The sequence below is a fragment of the Mesocricetus auratus genome, unplaced genomic scaffold (genome assembly GCF_017639785.1).
Source record: "Mesocricetus auratus isolate SY011 unplaced genomic scaffold, BCM_Maur_2.0 contig_2249_pilon_obj, whole genome shotgun sequence".
In the NCBI taxonomy this organism is placed as follows: Eukaryota; Metazoa; Chordata; class Mammalia; order Rodentia; family Cricetidae; genus Mesocricetus; species Mesocricetus auratus.
The window spans coordinates 34,398-56,087 of NW_024432069.1; the positions used below are offsets into that span (position 1 = coordinate 34,398).

Sequence of the window (21,690 nt, forward strand, 5' to 3'; positions counted from 1 at the left end):
TGCTTCCAGAGTTGGAGACATAGCATTAAAACAAAACATGCAAATACCTCAATTTAGAGGTAAACTAGCTAACATGTATCTAAATTAGAAAATTTTTCAAGAAAGTACTGATACTGCTTTTCCTCCATGGAGGAAACATACTCCTTGATAGGGTTATAACTTACTATTTTGAATCAAATGAATATTTTACTCAAAAATCCCTGTTTGCTGTTCAAAATGAAAAATCACCAGAAAATCAATTCCTGGACATCTATAAGGCCTCCTAGTGAAGCACATTTCATAGGGATTTTTGTAATAAATGAATGAGTATTACTCTGCATCTGTAGTGATTCCTTACTGCTCTCTATTACATCAGCCCTGCAACCATACACATGAAACCAACAATCAACACACTAAAGAAGTTGTCTGCATATGTCAGTATACTCATCCATACATACTTTATGAGGAAAAAGTTGTAACAAAGTATTTGAGAAGGCATGGAATAAAGAGAAAGTAGAAACTGGTCCAAAAGTTATAGATCATAGATTCTTCCCTTGTGGTTTCAGTTCAACACTGTAGGAATCTGGCAGAGTTAGAAGACCAGTGAATACACTGTGAGAGTTCATTGACTGAAGTTCTCAAGGTGAAGCCAGTGTTGTATTTTGAGATGATAGGATGTTGAGATACAAAAACAATTGGTCATCTGCCATGGAAAGCTGAACACAAGGAGAGGAAATAGCAAAGGAGAGACATGTCTGACAATTTTTAGGGATAGAGGTATCTAAGGCTTTTGAGAATGATACCCTACCTGTGCACAGCAGAGCTGTAGGATTTGCTGTTTGCCCTGATGAGTTTTCGTGCCTTGGTTCAATCTTCTCCCACTGTGCCCATATTCTTGTCTTTATTTTTTAAAATTTTTCTTCTCTCATAAAATACATCCTTTCTGCAGTTTCCCCTCCATCCTCTCATCTTGGTTCTCTCCATTGCTCCCCTCTCCACCTGGTCCTCTCCACCTCCATTTTCCTTCAGAGTAGATAATGTATTCAAAGGATATCAACATAAGTCTGCATAATGAATTCCAATTTGGAAAGAATCAAAACCTCCTATCAAGGCTGGATGCAAACTAGTAGGAGGAAAGGAATTCTAAGAGCAGGTGAGAGAGTGGGAGACACACACCCACTTCCACTGTTGGAAGTTGCACAAAAAACACCATGGTATACAACAGTATTAGACTACATGTGTTACTTGGTTTTCTTGTCCTGCCAGGTACTGCCATCCTTCTCAGCCCCAAACAAGCACATGTATAACATATTAATTATTAAACTGTTTGCTGTTGGTTAGGGTTTGTTATTGGCTAGCTCTGTCTTAGGAACTAACACATTTTTATACATCTATGCATTTATATGTAGCCTTGGCATACCGGAGAATGTCCAGACATGTTGGTCCCTTATCAGCCACATCACATCTGTCTCTGGTGGGCTCTGTCTGCCTACTGTTCCCAGAATTCTGCTCATCTCCTGGTACCACCTATCTTCCTGACACATTGGCCAAACAGTGTTTTATACATCAACCAATACTGGAAACATATATAAAGAAGGCCATCCCCATCAGACCTGGTGCAGTCCCCATGAGCCTCTATGATTCTGTTGACTGTGTACTTACACATCATTTTATAATTTAGGAAAATTTTGACTATAAATTTATCAAAAGTGTTTTGTGAGACTTTGACCTGACTTTATTCTCCTCCTGGTCCTATCATTCTTACTTTTGATGCTTTCATCTGTTGCAGATATCCTGGATGTCACATTTCAGGAAATTTATAGATTTAACATGTTTTTTATGTAAATATCCATTTCATAAAGTGGACCTTCAAAGCCTGAAATTCTCTATTACATGTCTTGTATTCTTTTGGTGAGTCAGGCTTGCCTCTGTAGGTCCTGTTTGATTACCTAGATTTTCATTTCCAGATTTCTTCAGTTGTGATTATTTTTAATTGCTTCTATTTCCATCTTCAGGTCTTGAACAGATTCTTTCCTTTTGATTAGCTGTTTATTTGTTTGATTTTTTGACTTTCATTAAAGGATTTATAAATTTTCTTCATCATTTAGGTTATACATTCTTTGCATTCTTTAAGGGATTAATTCCCTTCAACTTTTTCTATTATCTTTATAAACATGGTCATAATTGTGCTTCTATCGTGTTGGAATATTTATAACTTGTTTCAGTAGGATAATTGAAATCTGGTAGTCACTTACTGCTCTGGTGGTTGCTGGTTGTGTCCAATTATCTTGTTTTGAGTTTATTGTGGGTCTAGGTGCTGATTTTTCAGTTTTTCATTATTGAAAGGATCATGTTTTTCTTGAATTTATTAGCTCTCTGATCTTCTGATCTGTGTGGCCTATGGTTGAACAGGGGTTCTCAGGCCAATATGGAGGGTGGCTGTCTTTATGTAGGTGTTGCATTTGTTCTTGCAGGGAGTGCCTGCCAGAATTTCAGGCTGTCAAAAGGGAAGAGCAGAGAGAACTTGGGGATAGTGTTGATGGCACATGGAGAGAGTGGGACAGTTCTGTGTTGACATGGCCCACATGGGCTTCTGGCCAATGTTGTATCCTTTATGTGAGCCTAGGGTTTCCACTAAAATTGGAGGCTACAACACAGACATGAGTAGGGAAATGTATTGTGAATAGTGCTTGGTGGTTATTGAAAGAATGGAGGAGGTCCACAGGAGAGGCCAATGTGGATTTCCGATAGCTAGCTTGAACTCTGGTCCAACAGGGTGTCTCTGCCTCAGTTTGCCTACCTGTTATTCTGACTTGTGTGACCTGCACTGGAGCAGAGGCTGTTAAACCAATTTGTTAGTGGGAACATGGTTTTGGGGGTGGCAGCTAATGGGTTGTTGGGGGAGTGTCTGGGAATATAGGTAGTGTGGAAGTTTTCATGAGATGGGGACCTGCCTTACCTGTTATTCTAGCTGGGCATATGAGTAAGGGATGTCTCCCTGAGTTGGGGGCTGGAATGCAGCCATATTCCTCTTATTCTGAATGGGAATATATCCTGTGCTCATCTGGTTTGCTGGAAATCCTTTATTTGTTTCTTGATTATACAAAATGTGACAGTCAAGAGATTGTCTTGAGTGTCAGAAGAGAATTTGGAAATTAGTACCTTTGGGGATGTTAGAAGTTATGAGGATCAGTGAACTTGGAGTAAATACATAGTGTCACCTACTTCCAACCCTTCCAGACCTCTTTCCAATCTCTGTTCACCCAAATCCACTTTTACTATGTTTCCCTTCATAAAGGAACAGGACTCCCATGGATATCATCCAGTCACATCACAACAACATGCAGTAAGATGAGGTAAAATCCCTATGCAAGGCTGACCAAGGTAACTCAATATAATGAAATTGTCCCATGGGCTGTGTCTGCTCTGAGCATCCAGAGCAGGGAACTGTATGTAGAAATGTCTTTGTAGTCAACTTCAGCTTGCTTTTGGTGCACCCGTGGAAAGCAGTTCTCCAAATCTCAAGAGTACTAGTTTCTTCAATAATGTCTAGAGGTCCAGCAGTTTTCATTTCACTTTTACATTTAAGATCCATTTATTGTTAATTTTGAGGAGGTTGTAAAAGGCATCTCATATGTAGAAGAATAAAATAGGTAATACAAAGGATTTACAAATGCTCAGGAGAGAGTGAGTCTCACAAAGAGAAATTTAGTTGAGGTTGTGCTGCCTTTAAAACACCCAAATATAAGTATATACTAACAAGTCCTGTAAGAAATTAGGATGATCGGGCCGGGCGGTGGTGGCACACACCTTTAATCCCAGCACTCAGGAGGCAGAGGCAGGTGGATTTCTGTGAGTTTGAGGCCAGGCTGGACCAACAGTCTCCAAACCAATACAGAGAAACCCTGTCGTGTAAAACCAAAAAAAAAAAAAAAAAGAAAAGAAAAGAAAAGAAATTAGGATGATTGGATACACATTTGTTCACCAGGATTGTCTAGACAGTTACCTCCAAGCTATTACAAATGAGCCACACCTGATTTACAACCACCCATGAGGCCCATCTCGATATCAAAGAACAGGCCTGGAACAAGGCATCACCCCTAGTCTCATGCAAAATACTATGCTAACCTGAAACACCTCTACAGCTCAGAAAATCCCTTTGTGCCTGGGAACTGAATTTTACTGAGTCACACCATGTGCCTGTCAGCAGCAGAAAGTTAAAAACTCCTTCTAATCCTGAATTTTTGGGAGGCAGGGCCCATCCCTTCCTTTCTACTAGTTTCCAAGACAAGCCAGACAGTGGAATGTTGTAACGTGCAGTCTTCCTGCCAGCCACTTTGACCCTGCCACCGATCTATCTGAGCCCCCAAATAACACGCAGGATGCTATATTAATTATGAAGCTGTTGGCGTTTGCTTGGTTTCTCACTGGCTAGCTCTGACTTAAGCATTTAACCCATCATTGCTGATCTGAGTATTTCCAAGTCTCTTACCAGAATAAGGGTCCAGGCCTGTTACTTCTCCTGCATCCTAAATGGTGACTCCCTGTGCTTCTCTTTCCCAGAATCCTCGTCGACTCCTAGACCCACCTATCTTGCTTCCCTATTGGCAAAGAGTGCTTTATTCAATTAACTGACAGACAACATACACACAGGATATCCCCCATCAGAAGGTAATATCCAGACGTTCTATAAACCAGATCTTCAGCCTGGTGTTGGTGACACACACCTTTAATATCAGCACTTGGGAGGCAGAAACAGGAGGATCTCTGTGAGTTCATGGCCAGCCTGGTCTACAGAGTGAGTTCCAGGACAGACTCCAAAACAATACAGAGAAACCCTGTCTCAAATAAATTTGTTTTTCCATCAGGAGGTTGTGGCACACACAACAACTCAGGAGGCAATGGGAGGCAGATCCCTGTGAGTTTGAGGCCAGCCTAATCTACAGAGTGAGTTCCAGGACAGCCTCCAAAGGTACACAGAGAAACCGTCTCGAAAAACAAAACAGAACAAAAAAAAAAAAAAGAAACCAGATCCTCAGTTTCATAATCTGTCTTCTCACTGCACAACAACAGCAACCCCTGTGTATTCACATGGACAATGACACCATCAGCTCAGAGTCTCCCATGCCAGGATTGCAGAGCCTCCCCCAGTCAGGGAATCCACACTCAACAAAACACAGAGGCCAAGGGCCACTGCCCAGGTCCACACAGGGACCAACAGAGCTTCAATCTGGCTCATGGTCTATCCCATTCCAGGCAGTCAGATTCTTCTTTTGTTGTTTGTTTGTTTGTTTGGTTGGTTTTTTGAGACAGGGTTTCTTTGTATTGTTTTGGAGGCTGTCCCGGCACTCACTCTGTAGACCAGGCTGGCATCGAACTCACAGAGATCCACCTGCCTCTGCCTCCTGAGTGCTGGGATTAAAGGCATGCACGACCAACGCCTGGCTTGCAGTCCAGATTCTGACAGCTCAGCCAACCTGCTCTTCCTGGTCTGGGGATAGTGGCCCCCACACTCACCATGTCATGGCTTCTGTTCTTGCTCACAGCTCCTCACAGCAGAGCAAGAGGAGAATCCTGGAAAGAACCCGTGAGCCACCTCTCACTGGTGCTACTGACGGCTCGGCCTTCCCAAAGATCCTCATTAGTTAAGATGACCCTGCTGGGATTCAGAACATCAGCTGTCACCCTAATGGGTGAACAGGTATCCAGTGAATCAGACCACACAGGCCTTCCCAGCACTGCCCTCCACACTATAGTCAGACAGGTTCCTGATCTGGAGAATTCTTTTATTTATTTATTTATTTATTATGTATATAGTGTTCTGTCTGCATGTATCCCTGCAGGCCAGAAGAGTTCACCAGGTCTCATCACAGAGTGCTGTGAGCCATCAGGTATTTGCCAGGAATTGAACTCAGGACCCTAAGAAGAGCAGCCAATGATTTTAGCCTCAGAGCCATCTCTCCAACCCTGGAAAATTCTTAGTTCAGTAAAATCTTTCAATCTCCCAAAGCACTTCCTGTTCCTCTTCCAAGGCACAGGATCCTGCATGTGTACATTCAATTACACACTCAGTCTCTAGCACAGCCAACCCTTTGCTTCACAGCTGGGAGGTCCTGCATCCAAACACAGGACACATTCAAACAGCCTCTCTCGTTAAACAAAAAGAGGCCATGGATGAGAACACAATCAAGGGGCTATAGGAGGCCGTGGGGCATGATAGTGGAAATAATGTAAATATATAATCCCTAAAAAATAATGTTACAAAGTTTAAACAGGTGGCTGGAGAAATGGCTCATATGTTAAGAGCCCTGGCTGCTCTTCCAAGGTTCCTGAGTTCAATTCCCAGCAACTGCCTGATGGCTCACAGCAATCTGTAATGAGATCTGGTGCCCTCTTCTGGCCTGCAGAACACTGTGTACATAATAAATAAATAAATGCAATCTTTAAAGAAATGTTGAAACACACTTTATGGCCATGTGTTCCAGAGACTAGGGATTTGTATTACAGCACAGTAAGTATTGCTCACACTGTTTCTCTCAGGACTATCATCTTAAACCTGAAAAAATAGTCATGTTAGGCAGAACAACACTATGTTATCCAGTTATTCTATTTAGGTTGAAATGGTGTAACTACAGGAATTTGGTCTCATGATAAGTTCTGTTCTTTATCTAGATTCTTGATTGCCTGATACATGAAACTGAGAAATGGCCAGTAAGGATTTTACGGAACATCTACAGTTGAATACCTGACTCTACATGGCTGATGTCAATGACTGTCACAGCAGGAAATATTTCTCCCTTCTTTTTGCCCCTCCCTTTTTGTGCTGTGACTACACCTGCTTTAGAGTTGGTGACAGAAGGAAGTTCTTACACAGGTTCCCACCTCATTTGTAGATTCACAATAAAATTTAGAGAACTTGGAGGATATACATTTAGTCATTATTTTTACTTCCCAGAGACCAGTCAAGGCCCAGCCTGGAATGAATTGCATGACTGTCTCCCCATGACTGGGCAGCAGAAGCAGGATTAGGTGTTCAAAGAAATTCTCAATTACACAGTGCCAGGCAAGCCTGAGCTACAGGAGACATTGATGAAAACCAAGTGGTTCTCGGTCTTCCTAATGCTGTGACCCTTTAATAAAGTTCTTCGTGATGTGGTGACCCTAACAGTAAAATTATTTTCAGTGCTACTTTAAAACTACAGATATGCTGTTATGAATTTTAAGATAAATATTTTTGTTTTCTAATGGTCTTAGGCTTGTCCTGTGACAAGGTCATTTGATTCCCCTAAAGGGAACTGTGACCCCACAGGTTGAAAACCACTGCTTTAAATTAGTTACCAAATTACTAATTCAGTATTCATTGGCTCAAGATAAACTTTCCAAGATGTACACCCACACTGGTCTGTGTTTATTCACATGACACGATTCCAAACATGCTGGGAAATTATGAAATCACTCCCCTACCACAGTCAGGCCCTTTTTCATAATAGTGATGCCATGATTGCCTGCCCTGTTTCCCCTGCAGTGTATACTACAATCTGTTTTGGTCTGAAGGCAGAAGCAATGCTCCCCATGCAAATCCTTTTCCTGTGACTGCTTTGGATAGCTGACTCCATGACTCAAATGGACTATTTTCAATCTCTGAGGTGGCACAGTCATTTAATTTAAGAATTTTGGAGGTGTCATTTAGAGACATGAAAGACCATTGCCCTGGAGAGCAACAGACTGGAATCAAAGCCACCTAACTCAACATAAGAGTGTCTCAAACATTTTTCTTCTAACATGATGGAAATGCAGCTGTCCTCTAATTACTATGCATTCCCAGGGAGAAATCACTTCACACATTGGGAGGTTAATAAAGAAAAATCTCTTTAATGAAGGCATGCATCCATCTCTCCCTAATGCTCAGAGAAGCCACGTGAGACACACTTGCATTCCACATATGCCATCATCCTTAAGTGTCTTTTAGGTTCATGCTCCAGGTTACACTTTGAACAAATTAAATACAGTCAGGCAACTTGTAGGTCTAGCCATTCAGTCATCTGAGGGGATTACACAGCAAAGGTACATCCTAGAATAATTCCTAAGTACACCGGTGACCTGGACTTAAACTCACAGAGATCTCCCTGCCTCTGTCTCCCAAGGGCTGGGATTAAAGGCATGCACCACCAATGCCTGGTGGGATTTGAGATTCTTAAGAAGAATAGCATCTTGTATGCTACTCACCGGGGTGAATGGAAGGAAAAGGAAAAGTCTATGAAATATTAGGAAGCATCATAAGAGGGGACAAATTCAGGAGGTGGCTACTCCAATGACACTACACAAGTGGAACATGGAGTATCTCAAGAACATTTCTTGCAGGGCATTGGGGTGTAAAACTTTCCTCCCAGCCCTCGGGAGGCAGAGGCAGGCAGATCTCTGTGAGTTCAAGACCGTATTAGTCTACAAGAGTGAGTTCCAGGACAGGCTCCAAAGCCACAGAGAAGCCCTCTCAGAAAATCAAACAGAAAAAAAAACAAAAAAAGAGAACATTACTGATTAACCCACAGTAACCTTGGGACTGATAACTGTATCTCCACATATTGAGAAACTCCACAAACACTCCACAAAGCCCTGGCCCCAGACCATTACCAGCTCTCCCAGGCAAAATCCCTGTTTAAGATAAAGAGCTCTGCTTTATTGTCAATACACCAGGCCCATAGGGAACCCTCCCAAGACCTACACTCCAGCCTGTTACCAGTTATCCTAAGAATGTTCCTCCTCCCTGCCTGAGGGCCTAAATGAAAGCCCTGCCTGATTAGGTAGGGCCTTAACACAATCATGATTTGCTTTTCAAATAGTTGTCACCTTGCTGGGCAGTGGTGGTTCTTGCCTTTCATCCCAGCACTCTAACCCCCCCAAATATAGTTGTCACCTGGTATCCTGTTGCCCATCTGGCAGAACTATGCTTTTCTCATGAAGAAAATTGTAACTTTATGGCTCACCAGGCCTTAAGGTTGTTGTGACCCTGTAATGTCTCCCTGAGCAGCTTGTTAAAGGCCTGTTCTTTGATTTGGGGATGAGACTTGTGACTGGTTGTAAATCAGAGGCTTCTTTGTAATGGTTTAGAGCCAAATGTCACAATCCTAAAGAACAAATGTATATCCTAGCATTCTAATCTCTCTCTCCTTCTCTCTCTTCTCTCTCTCTCTCTCTCTCTGATTTTTCCAAGATAGGGTTTTTCTGTGGTTTTGGAGGCTATCTTGGAACTTGCTCTGTAGACCAGGCTGGTCTTGAACTCACAGAGATCTGCCTCCTGAGTGCTGGGATTAAAAGCATGTGCCACCACAACCCAGAGCATCATAAAGTCTAACAGGCCTGGTTAGCATACACTTATCTTTTGGGTGTCTTAGAGGCAGTCCCCCCTCAGTGAAATTCTACTTCATGAGACTTACTATTTATTTACTAAGCATCAGCAAATCCTTTATACCAACAATTCTACTCTTCTACACCAAGGCAACCAAACACATGTGATTCCTTTTACAATAACCACAATATTGGATGTTTATGCATAAAGGTAAAATGCAAATGTCTAGAAGATAAAATAAAACAAGGCCTCTCCAAGCTTGGCAACCTTTCCACTGATGCACGAAAAGCATGTTGATGTTGACTGCCTAGATGTTTCTACACACAGCTTGCTGTTCCCAATTCTCTGAGCAGACTCAGAACACAAGGCAAAGTTACTCAGAGGCCTGCATCTGGGGTCAGGGAGTTGCAAGGACCACATGGAACCTCATAGGTCAGGGAATCTGGCTGCAGGTTCCCACTCAGGTCTGTGGAGGATGCACCAAACCCTCACCATCTGCATCTCCCATCTGGCAACAGCTACCCATCACTCACTATGTTGTGGTCACCAAGCTCACCCATGCTCTCCACTCAGCTTCCTGGTGCAATACTCTCAGCACAGAACACAAAAAATGACTCCTGCTCCTGTTCAAAGACAAGCCTGAAACTGACTCCCAGAAGGGCCCTGACTGGCAAGTTGCCTAGGGGCTAGTTGGCTAGTGAGGCCTGAGTGACAGGATCACCTCTTATCATGTTACACTGTCCTTAAGGATGCAGAATAATGATTCCTTATCCTGCTTTCCACTCGAAAAAAAGACCTTTTCTAGATCAGCAGAGATCTGCATTTCTATAGATGCATTTGGCCTGGGCTCCAATAGCAGACCCTGCTGTCTTCCTGCACTCCCTTCCTCCTCCTGTACACAATGTGGATAGATATCTTGCACAGACCGCTAGTCAATGCAGTCAAGTGATTATTCCCTGTCCCACAGGTGGAAGGGTGCCCGGAATATTAACAGCTAGAGAGAGACTTCAAGACAAAAAAGTAGATGTTTGTTCTGTAGTTTCGTACTTTGGTCAGATGAACTAAACATACTTTTTTCCTGGTTGTCACTGGGACTTCAGACAACTGGCAAAGAAAAGCAGGAACCAGATGTCAAACAAGAAAATAGGTTTTTCTTCAATTAAAAGGCTGGAAGATGGCTCCATTGCTTTAAGAGCCAGAGATTCAGAGAAAACTCTGAATGAATAAGGAGTTATCTTTCGCGTCTGCCGCACAGCCTGTGTCCGAGAACGTGCGGAGGGTGTCGGGGATTGACAACACAGAGACTCGTTCAACGATGTAAAGAAAACTTTAAGCAGGCCCCAAAAAGGTTCAAGAAAACTTCTTTAGAAAGGCTCCCTCCAGAGAAGCTTCTGCTCTCTCCTCTACCCTGGCTGGTTCTGCTCTGACACCAGAGGTGGATGTGGGTGGGTCTGAAGGTGCTGTTAGTCTTTGGACAAGGTCGAGGTCAGGGCGGTTTCTGTGGGCAGGCCTTTTCCAGGAACTTATTGCCCCGGGCATTGTATTGTTTTTAGTAAACATGTTTTTAGTAAACATTGTCTTACAGCTGCCTACTCCCAGGCTGAAGGGGAAGTGGGTCTCTGCTCAAGGTCTGGTGTCCCCACAATTCACCCCTTCTTATTTTCAAATGACGCACTCCTGGCTTAGGTCAAGTAGGGTCACCCTCCCTTGCCCGTCTTCGGGGGACCTTGAACCCCTGTCTTAGGTGGGAGGGGTCTTCCTCACAAGTTTCCCGTTGATGGAGTCACCCCAACCTTAATTCATCTGTAACCAACCTTCATGGCTATCGGGATTGCCATGGGCTAAGCTAAGCAACCCTTGGTTACAGATCTCTTGCCTCTGGAACAGGGCATGTTTGAGCTCGGCATAAAGCCAGAATGCCTACCGCCACTACCATCATTTCCAGGACCCTCATTGACATAGCGCCTCTCCATCACCATACCCATCACCAGATCTGGGCCATAACTTTCTACCTGCACGTGATTTACATTCTGTTACAAAGGTAACCCGCATGTGATTTACATTTACAATTTGATAAAGTTTACAATCGTTCAAAGATCTGCTCAGGAAAGCATTTAGAAAGTGCACTTGCACAGATACATTAGGTACAATCATTGATGTTACACATGCAGCATTAAAAAATATGAAAAATAGTTGTCACATTAGGACAAGTTGCATTTCTCCAGAAAAATACACTGGCCTAGTCGTGACTCCAGAAACAGGAACCATCAAGTCTGATATTTCAAGTGACCATGCCCTGTTCAAATACTGAAAAGAGGCTTTTGCCACTCATCACAGTCCATACCAATGTCCAAATGTTTTAAATGGGTCCTTTTTTCTCTGTTGGCTTCAGGATGAAAACTCATGGGTCCGGAAGGTTGATGTAGCAGGTCTGTTGAGAAACTGGAAATCTCGAACTGACTGTTTTCTTTCTTTCTTGGGCTCTAGATTCGATGACATCAAGGGTCAGGAACACTGATTTAGGAGATCTCACTCAAACTGGCTTAGGTATGCTCCCATGGTCTCAAGTCCAGTTTTTCTCTGGTCCATGCATCTCACTAAATGGTCTGACAGCTGCCGAAGCTGTATTCTTTTCCTACAACAAAACACAAACATGGCCTCGACCCCAAATTAGGGTCTTCTCCACTGTCTAGTGCATGGATGTCTCCATTTGACCTGAACAATGGTTGCTCAAGTTCCATCATGCCAGAATCTGTCTGAAGCTCACTGGCATTCACATTATAAAATTTTTAAATGAGGAGTGCCTACTCCCAGGCTGAAGGGGAAATGGGTCTCTGCTCAAGGTCTGGTGTCCCCACATTATCTTTCTTTATCCATTTGTAAATGACTCTTAGTTTATGTGCACTGGTGTTTTGTTTGCATGTATGTCTATAAGAAGGTGTCAGATCCCCTGGAATTGGAGTCATAGACAGTTGTGAGTTGCCATGTGGGTGCTGGGACTTGAACCTAGGTTCTCTGGAAGAGCAGCCAGTGCTCTTAACCACTGAGCCATCTCACCATCCCCTAAAGAGGAGTCTTCATGGAAAACTGAACACTTAAGAGAATAATGGAGCTAGGGACAACATGTTCATGATCACTATTGTTAGCCAGCACATTTTCCTCTGTGAACAGGTAAGAAAAACAACAACAACAACAACTGGATTATTCTAGGTTCTCTACATGAGCAGGACTGATAGAATGAGTCTCTCCATGTACGTAGAAAGTGGATTTATTAGAATGGAGAATGTGTCATAAGGTGTCATCCAAGTAGTCCAACAATGGCTGCCTATCAATGGAAATTTGAAGAGTCCAGGAGTTCAGCCCATGGTGCTGGATGTCTCAGCTGCTCTTTGGTATACAGCAAAATTCCAAAGAAATAGGTTGTAATGCTAGTGATGGCAGCTAGAGGTAGCGCAAGCAGGCAGAGAGCTTCCTTCTTCAACATCCTTTATGTATGTCAGCTGCTACCAGAAGGTGTGGTCTGGAGTAAAGGTGGATCTTTTTCTTTGTTTGATTGTTTTATGCTGTTTTAGAGACAGGGTTTGTCTCTGTAGCCCTGGAACTCATTTTGCAAACCAGGCTGGCCTCAAATTCAGAAAATCCAAATGCCTCTGCCTCCTGAGTGCTGGGGTTAAAGAAATGCACTGCTGCCAATCAGGTAAAGGTGACTCTTATTAATTCATATTATCCATATTAAAAACACATTTTTAATTTCAAAACCTTCAAGAAAAATCCTTCACAGGTGACCCAACTGTTTGGGTTTTAGTTAATTCCAGAGGTAAGTTTGACTACCAACAATGGTCATCCCAACAGCCAAGACAGAAGAAAGGAGAAAGAACTCTTACCTTCAGGAAGCAAGGAGGGTATGGGCGATATTTCAAAAACCACTCTTTTCCTAAGCAAAGGAAGCATGGGGATTTTACTTAATGAGCCTAGACACATTCATGCAGGTTTCTTCCTATTCCTAAGTATGCTCAATTATCAAATTTACTTCTGAACATGATCATAATGTAGAATGAAAGACATTTAGGGATATTCTTACCTCAAAGTCATGCTGGGACATATATAAATCAAAAAATGATAGAAAGAATGGCAAGTTCATTTTGAACCACAATATCTTAGCTGAAAATAAATTATATGACAAAATGTTTTAGATCCTATGCTACCCATCAATCTTGATGGGTGATCTAAAAATTAACTGTATCAATGACACGATTCTCACAGTTAGAATAGATGACAAAAATGCAGAAAACTTCAGGGAAAAGTCAGGTAACAGCACTTTGTACTATGCTCTTAGATTAATGATTGTGATGATCTCTGTTAACCTCAGAACAAAGCTGCTTTTGCCTCTGAGCAGGCTGACTCGGGAGAACGTCACAGCTGCTTCCATGCAACACCATAAGGAGTTCATTGTAACTGGCCCTGGCTGCTGTCTGTCTCGGGGCTGTCACACCCCTGTAGAAAATTCCATTCCTTTTGTTTTCTAACTTGTTAAAAATTTAATTATAATGGGTGTTTTCCCCACATCTGTCTGTGCACAGTACTTACAGAGGTGGGAAGAAGGCAGGAGATGCCTGGGACTGGAGTTACAGCAAATGGTTAACTGGCATGCGTTCTGGAAATGGAACCCGGGTCCTCTGTAACAACACCAAGTGCTCTGAATTGCTGAGCCATCTCTCTAGTGCATCTTTTTATTTAAAAGTTATTTCTGCAAACTGATAACTAGAATGTATTACACCAATTTCTGCTTTTATCTTTTGATTCCATCCCTTCCCAAATCTCTTCCAACTGCTTCCTTGGTATGCGTGGGTGAAGAAGTAGACTGAAATACATGGACATGACCAGTTACATGTTGTTTTCTTTTTTGTTTTTGTTTTTTCCCCAAGACAGGTTTTCTCTGTGGCTTTGGAGGCTGTCCTGGAACTCGCTCTGTAGACCAGGCTGGCCTCGAACTCACAGAGATCCGCCTGCCTCTGCCTCCCGAGTGCTGGGATTAAACGCAAACATGCACACGTCCAACGCCCATCTCAGCTCCATCATTTTTTGTGTGTTGTACATATGTGGATGATCGCCTTACCGTGTTTCATTGCGTAAACAGTTATGGAGCTCATCGCTGCCTGACGCTCATTCTCTTCAATGGAGCAGAATTCTCCTTTCTAATCAGCATCTGGTGCCTGACCCTGACCAGGCTGCCTTGGACAGGAAACATAATCAATAATAGAAAACATGCCAGGTGGTGGTGGCGCACGTGTTTAATCCCGGCACATGGGAGTCACAGGCAGGCGGATCTCTGTGAGCTCGAGGCCAGCACAGTGGTATGACCAGAGCTGTTACACAGAGAAACTGTGTCTCAGAAAATCAAACAAACAAACTAATAAAAAGTAGAAAACTGCTTGTAACTCATGTGTCTAGAGAAGCTCACTTCTGCATGTAACTCCCGTGTTGGGGGCTCTGACACACATACAGCTTCCATTCTTCATGTACAGAGAAGCTCGCTGCTGCGTGTAACTCACATCATTCATCATATGTAAATAAGCTCACTGCTGTGTGTAACTCACGTCACTCATATGTAAAGAAGCTCACTGCTGCGTGTAACTCACGTGACTCATCATCTGTAAAGAAGCTCACTGCTGCGTGTAAGTCACGTCAGTCAGCCTGTGTAAAGAAGCTCACTGCTGCGTGTAACTCACGTGACAGGGTCTCTGACATCGTCTCCTGGACTCCCCGGCCATGATAAGAAACACAGACACACGTACATGCATACACACATACGTGCTTACATACATACTCATGCTACATAATCTACACATAGTTAGACATGCACACATACATGCTTACATACATACACACGCTACATAGCCTACACACAGTCAGACACACATACATACTTTCTTAAATACATACACATGATATATAATCTATATACAGTCAGACATGCATACATACATACATACATACACACACATACATATTTACCATGTGTGCTGTGTGTGAATCATGCATGTGTGTCTGCAGACGTGTGTGCATGTAATCACGAATGACATGGGCGTCCCTGCCATGTGTGAATCACGAGTGTGTGTGCAAATGCCGTGTATGCTGTGTGTGAATCACGCGTACGTGTGCAGACGTCTGTGTGTGTGATAATAAAAATAATAGCAAAAACAATAAGACAATCAATAAAAATAATAAAAACACAAATGATACAAATAAAAACAATAATAATAAAATAATGGCAATAATGCAAATAATAAAATAGTAATTAAATAATAATCATAATAAAATAATAATACCACAAATAATAAAATAATAACCAAAATGACGCAATAATAACAATAATAATAATGAATAACAAAGCAATAATAACAATCAGTAAAAATAATAATTAATAATAATAACGAATAACAATAAAAACAATAACAGATAATAACAAAAACATTAAGTATAAACATTAACAATAATTAATAATAACAATAATGAAATAAATACTCAATAATAATAACGAATAACAATAATAAAAATTAATAACACTAGTAACACTAATAACAGTAGGGGTTGTACTCTGTAGATGGAGCTGGGTGAGTAGCTGGGGGTGAACGAACGAATGACCTGGGGTGAATTAGTGAAGCTGAAGTGAGGACAGCTCTGCCTCCCCGGCCCCGCACCATAACCCCGCCCCTGTGCCCTTGGTCGCCTCCCTGTGTCCTTGGTTGCCTCCCTGTGACTCCGCCCCCTATGACTGCTTCCTGCCTCCTGTGTCCGTGGCCCTGCCTCGCAACCCTAGACTCCTCCCCTCTGCCTCTGGCCCCTCCCTTAAAGGCCCTGTGACTCCTCCCCCTGCATCTGTGGACTCTCCCCGATCCTGTGACACCACCCTCTCTCCAGGCCCCGCCCATGTCTCTGTGACTCCGCCCTCAGTGACTCTGGCCCCGCCCATGTCCCTATGACTCCGCCCCTGTGAGTCAGGCCCCGCCCCTGATTTACATATAACAAATAATAGGAGAAAACCCGCGTTTTCCTCTGTGGATTCTCGTGGGGCGTGGCCCGGGCGGGGTCACGGGGTTCCCATGGCGGGGGCGGGGCCGGCACGGCGAGCACAGGGACGACAAACAACCAGATAGCGGCAGCCAGAGCAGTAATAATAATAACGGCGACAGCGGTAAGAACAGCCATGACGTCATCGCTGCCGTCTCCTGACGTCACCACGCCCCACAGTCACCTGACCCCCACCCCACCACATCCCGCTTCCTGTCTGGCCCCGCCCCATTCCTGGAGCTTGGGGGAAATGCACATTGCTGCTCATTTGCATATTAATGAGCGGCCAAGGAAAGCCGATCTGGGCTCTCATTTGCATATTCATGAGAGGAACCGGGTCTGCGGTTTTATATGCCTCTGCCTCGGTCTCTGGTCCCGGAAGTCCCGCCCACTTTCCTTTGAAGGACAGGGGCCTCTCTGTGGGTGATGGACAGGAAGCAGGGAGATCACCCAGAAGTCCCTCCACTCCAGGGCTGATTGACGGTCGCCGCCTATCACCAGGAAACCGAAGGCCCTCAGGGATTCCCGCCTCAGTTAATGGTCCCGGAAGTCCCGCCCGCTCCTCTTTGACGGACAGGGGAGACGCAGAAGTCCCTCCCTCCTGCGACTGATTGATGGAAAAGCCGAAGCCTCTCGGGGATACTCGCCTTTGTGCTGGTCGCAGAAGTCCCTCCCTCTTTCCCTCTGATTGACATGAGCCTCCCGGAAGTCCCTCTGGGGCAGCCTCAAATGGACACCCGGCCCTGCCTCCCGGAGCCCCGCCTCATGGAGCCCCGCCCCACGGAGCCCCGCCCCGGGCCCCTGGCCGCTGACTTCACCCCTTCTTCCAGGCAAGTTCCCGGCCCCGCAGAAAGTTACATAACCTATAATAGTATAAATGGGGTGGGCAAGGCGCCAATGCCAGGTTAGGGGCGGGGGCTCGGGGCTCGGGGCGGGGCCTCGGGGGCACAGGGAGGAGCTTGGAGGCGAGGGGCGGGGCCTCGGGAGGAGACTGGGCGTGGCCTCAGGGACGGGGTGGGACTGGGCGGCCGGGACTCCAGCGTGACCCCTCAGGGGGCGTGGCCAACTCCTAAGGTCAGCTTCCCTGGCAGCTACCGGGGTGGGCGGAGCCTGAGGCGGCGGTGGGCGGGCCCCGCGGGTGGCGCGATGACATCACGCTACGGCGGTGATTGAGGACTGCCAGGGGGAATTCGGGCTTTCACTGAAGTTGGCGCGATGGTCTGTGGGAGGGAGCGGGCCCCGGCAGTGACGTCACCGCCTCCGTGTCCCCACCCCCTGTGGGCGGATCCCGCGGTGATTGATGGCGACGGGATGGGGGCCAGGACATGCGTGTTTGTGGCTCCTTCCGATCGGCATGTGGGCTGGGCAGGGCAGTGACGTCACCTCTGACAGAGTCCCCGCCCCCGTGGGCGGAGCCTGGGTTGAATTATGTATTCCGGTGGGATACCTGGCTCCTTCCAGGTTTCCGGGGCGGAGACTTCATCACAGGCCCCTGCCCTCCCTCTGGGCATCTCTAGCTCTAGGGCCGCCGAGGGGAGATTAAGGGTGGGGCCCGCGGTGGGCGTGGCTGCGGTGACCTCATCTGCCTCTCCCTTGACTGCCCTACCCCCCACACACAGGCTTCCGGACCTCCATTTCTGGCCATACCCGGCGTCTTCCGGTTCCCACTGCCCCTCATGGCCGCTGCCCTGTGTCTCCTGGCAGCGCTGGCCACGCCCCCCGCCCTGTGACGTCAGGAGCCAGGTGACAGTGGCGATTGTGGCGATGCGTGTGTCAGTGTGGGCGGGGCTGACGGCGCTGGTGACGCTGCTGCTGCTCTGCTGACTCAGGACAGGGCCACGCCCTTTCCCTGGTGCTGTTGGTGGCCCCTTGGAGGAAGGGGTCGATTTGCATATGCAAATAAGCGGAGCGAGGGGGTGGGTTTAAATATGCAAATCCCACATCGAGTGCCCTGCCCTCCTTGGGAGGAGACCCTATGGCACACATGCAAGGCAGTGTGTATGAAATTACCCCGCCCCTACTGACTGAGTCTCCGCCCCTCCTGACTTAGTCTCCGCCCCTCCTGAGTCCCTGCCCCTCCTGACGTTGGCCCCACCCTCTGGCGTCTGCTCCTGCTCCAAACCTCAAGGACCCCATAGGGGAGAAAGCAGAGCCGGCACAACTGGTGAGGGCGGGGCCCTTGTTAGGGCGGGCCTTGGGATGAGGGCGTGGCTAGAGGACAGGGCAGGAGCTGGTCTGGGGGCAGACTGAGGGCGTGGCCTACAGGGGCGGGTTCATTGGAATTGAAGCAGGTGGTGCCTGGAACAGTGGGCGTGGCTGCAGTGGGCGGGGCTTCAGGGGCCACATCAAGGGACAGTACCAGAGCTTCCAACCGTGGTGGGTGTGGCTCTGGCTGGGTGTGGCTCCTGTGGGCGTGGTCCGTTAGTCCCGCCCTCTCCCTTCCCCAGGTCGCGTGGGAGGCGGTGTCCGAGGAATGTGATGGAGGCCTGAGCTGTCAATCACCCATAAAGGCAGGGTTGGTGTCGACCCCGCCCCCTCCGCCACAGACCAGTTACTCTGCTGTCAGTTACTCCGAGCCCCGCCCCCTGTCATTCACAGATGAAAAGTGGGGCTGTCAGTCACCCGGGGCCCCGCCCCGCCAGTCACTCACAGGAAGTAGATGCTTAGTCTTCATTGATTGACACCCGTGGTCACGGGGTCAGGGCCCCCTGGACCAGGACGGATATCGGGGTCAGGAGGTCAAAAGTCCACAGCTCCCAGGATCCCCGGGGTCTGGAAGGGGTCGGGGCCTGGCGAGGGGGCGGGGTTTAGAGGCTGATTGATGGGCAGGGTGATTGATGTGGTGATCCACAGGAGGCGGGGTGGGGCCAGGGCTTGACTGACAGCCCGTGGGGCGGGACTCGGGGAGACTGATGGCAGGGGCGGGGCCAGCGTCACTTCCGGGAAGAGGGGGCAAAAGCGGCTCAGGGGAAACCCCTGGGTGAGGTGGGCGGGGCTCGGGGAGACTGATGGCAGGGGCGGGCAGGAAGAAGGGGCAAAAGCGGCTCAGGAGAAACCCTGGGGTGGGGTGGGCGGGGCCTGAGCTCCATGCACACAGCTGGCTCCAGGCCGCTTCCTTCACTGCTGGGAGTGGTAGGCAGGGTTTCCCATCCCACCTTCTGCATTCACTGCTGCATGGTGGCTTCACGTGCATGAGGCGAGTTCCTCAGTCATTCATTCATTCATTCATTCTCACTCACGTGCATGAGACGAGTTCCTCAGTCATTCATTCATTCATTCTCACTCACGTGCATGAGGCGTGTTCCCTCATTCATTCATTCCTTCATTCATTCATAGGACTGAATACCCAAATCCCGTAATAGTCTGAGGATCTTCCCCATTGCTTATTCAGTACAAGTGACCATGTTTCCTGTTCTGTGTCTCCTGCCTAAATTATCAGCATCTTTTATATCTCATTTTATTGACTACATATATTCAAAGGGACAGTGCTAATCCTGGTCATTTTTGCAAAGTGAGCCTTGAAGTCCCCACAGATAAGAATTTTATATTGGAGCAGAAAGCTAGATGTCCTGACCCGCAGGACACTCATCGTGGGTCTGGTGGACACCTAGGAAAAAGATGGGGAGTAGGGGATACAAGGACGGATGCCAAGACAAGAGTCTGATCAAGGTGACAACTTTATTCATCCTAAAGGGATTTATATAGGGGAAGGGAGGAGGGGAAGGAATGGGGGATGTGCTGTAGCTGCTATGAACCTGGCAGAGCAGAAGGTCAGTGGGATGGGAGGGCATCCTGTATCCTCTGGTAACCTGACTGCAGATTCTAACTTTATCTTTCACATTCCACCTTCTATTAAGCCTACACCCTAGATAAGCCCTGGGTCTGTTTCTGGAATTTGGCAGGTAGCAGGGTGGTCCTGAGTCATGTACTTTCTATGAGGGTCTTTTCTTATGAGTACGTGAGGCAGCCGTACCTGGTTGATGGCCGGAGGTCCCTGACATCTCCCCCTTTCTGGTTAAACAGAAATTAGGTGCAGCTGGAGTATAAGTTACCCAAGAACCACCGTGATGATGGAGCCTGTCTTAGGATCGATCTGAGAGGCTTCCACCTTACCTGTATGGATTACTTTACCAGCCATCAAAGCTCCTGACTTAGGGGGTGAAAGCATCAGAGGGGAGCCCGTCCTCAGTCTGCCATCAATAGCGGTGGTTATTTTTGTGGGTAAAGGGGCCTTCCAAGGCCCCGGCTGGGCTGCAAGGGGGAGCATGAGCAGTTTATGTGCCCCGGGGGAGTTTGTCTCCTTTATGCTATGTGGAGACTGGGAACATTAGGCAAAGTTTGCCTTCCTCCTTACCATCGCTGTCTTCAGCTTTCTGATAAGGACCACTCTCTTTCATGGCTAGCCTCTCTGGCTTTGGATATGGTAGATGCTCAAGGGCTTCCCCTGTGGTCCTGGGGTCTCCTAGAAAGGACAACTTGGATTCATGTCTGTTTGGGGTGAGATAGCACAGAGGCAAGTACTGTACAATATGATATCAGCAGTCCCTTTCAACACTCTGTTATATCTTGGAGAGAACTGGCATCTCCTGTGATGTCACCAGTGTTGGGACAACACCAAGTGCGAGTGTGGCATTTGTTCAGTGCCTTCACTGTTGACCTATATACAAGTTTGCAAGACTGTGCAGCCTACTTTGGAGTGAAAATAGAGAGCATAAAGAGACCAGAGAGAGGAAGAAGGAAGCTGACTTCAGTCTCAGTATCAAACATTGGAAAATAAGTGGATATGGGGAAAGAACAGAGAGTTCTGGATAGAGTATGAAAGGTTAGGGAGTTCTGCATAGTTTTCCAAACAATCAAAAGGAATCAAAGAAACAGAATTCACTTACAGTAAAGCTTTACTGCTTGATTTTTGGTAAACCTTTGTCAGAATTATTTTGCTCTCTGTATCATCTGTGCTCCTTGTGAATAAGTTTCGAAAATAATGTGTTCTTTTAGTGTAAGAAGAATTTGCGAGTGCCCAAATATTTAACAGCACTTCTTACACAATGACAGAACAGGACCAACATCTCCATTAACAGTGAAAGAATATACAATTTAATACTTTGTATTGGCTAAATGTCCTTTCAAAGGTAATAGCACACTGATGATTACATTGATGGTTTTCTACTTAATGGTTTTCCAATTCAATCAATTGTTAGCTTTCTATTACTAATAGGGCTACATAATATAAAATTTTTAGCTTCTTTAATTGGGATTATATTCCAGGGGATGTTAGAGGATGCAAATGCAACAGT

General features: G+C 46.0%; 1 long non-coding RNA gene across 1 annotated transcript; it reads right to left on the minus strand.

Annotated features, from left to right (window-relative positions):
- Window positions 1-428: 428 nt before the first annotated feature.
- LOC121138297 lies at window positions 429-14,206 on the minus strand. Its single transcript, XR_005875393.1, has 3 exons — window positions 13,913-14,206; window positions 13,210-13,259; window positions 429-695 (listed from the first exon to the last, which is right to left on the minus strand). It is a non-coding gene; the product is annotated as an uncharacterized LOC121138297 (long non-coding RNA).
- Between the last annotated feature and the right edge of the window lie 7,484 nt (window positions 14,207-21,690).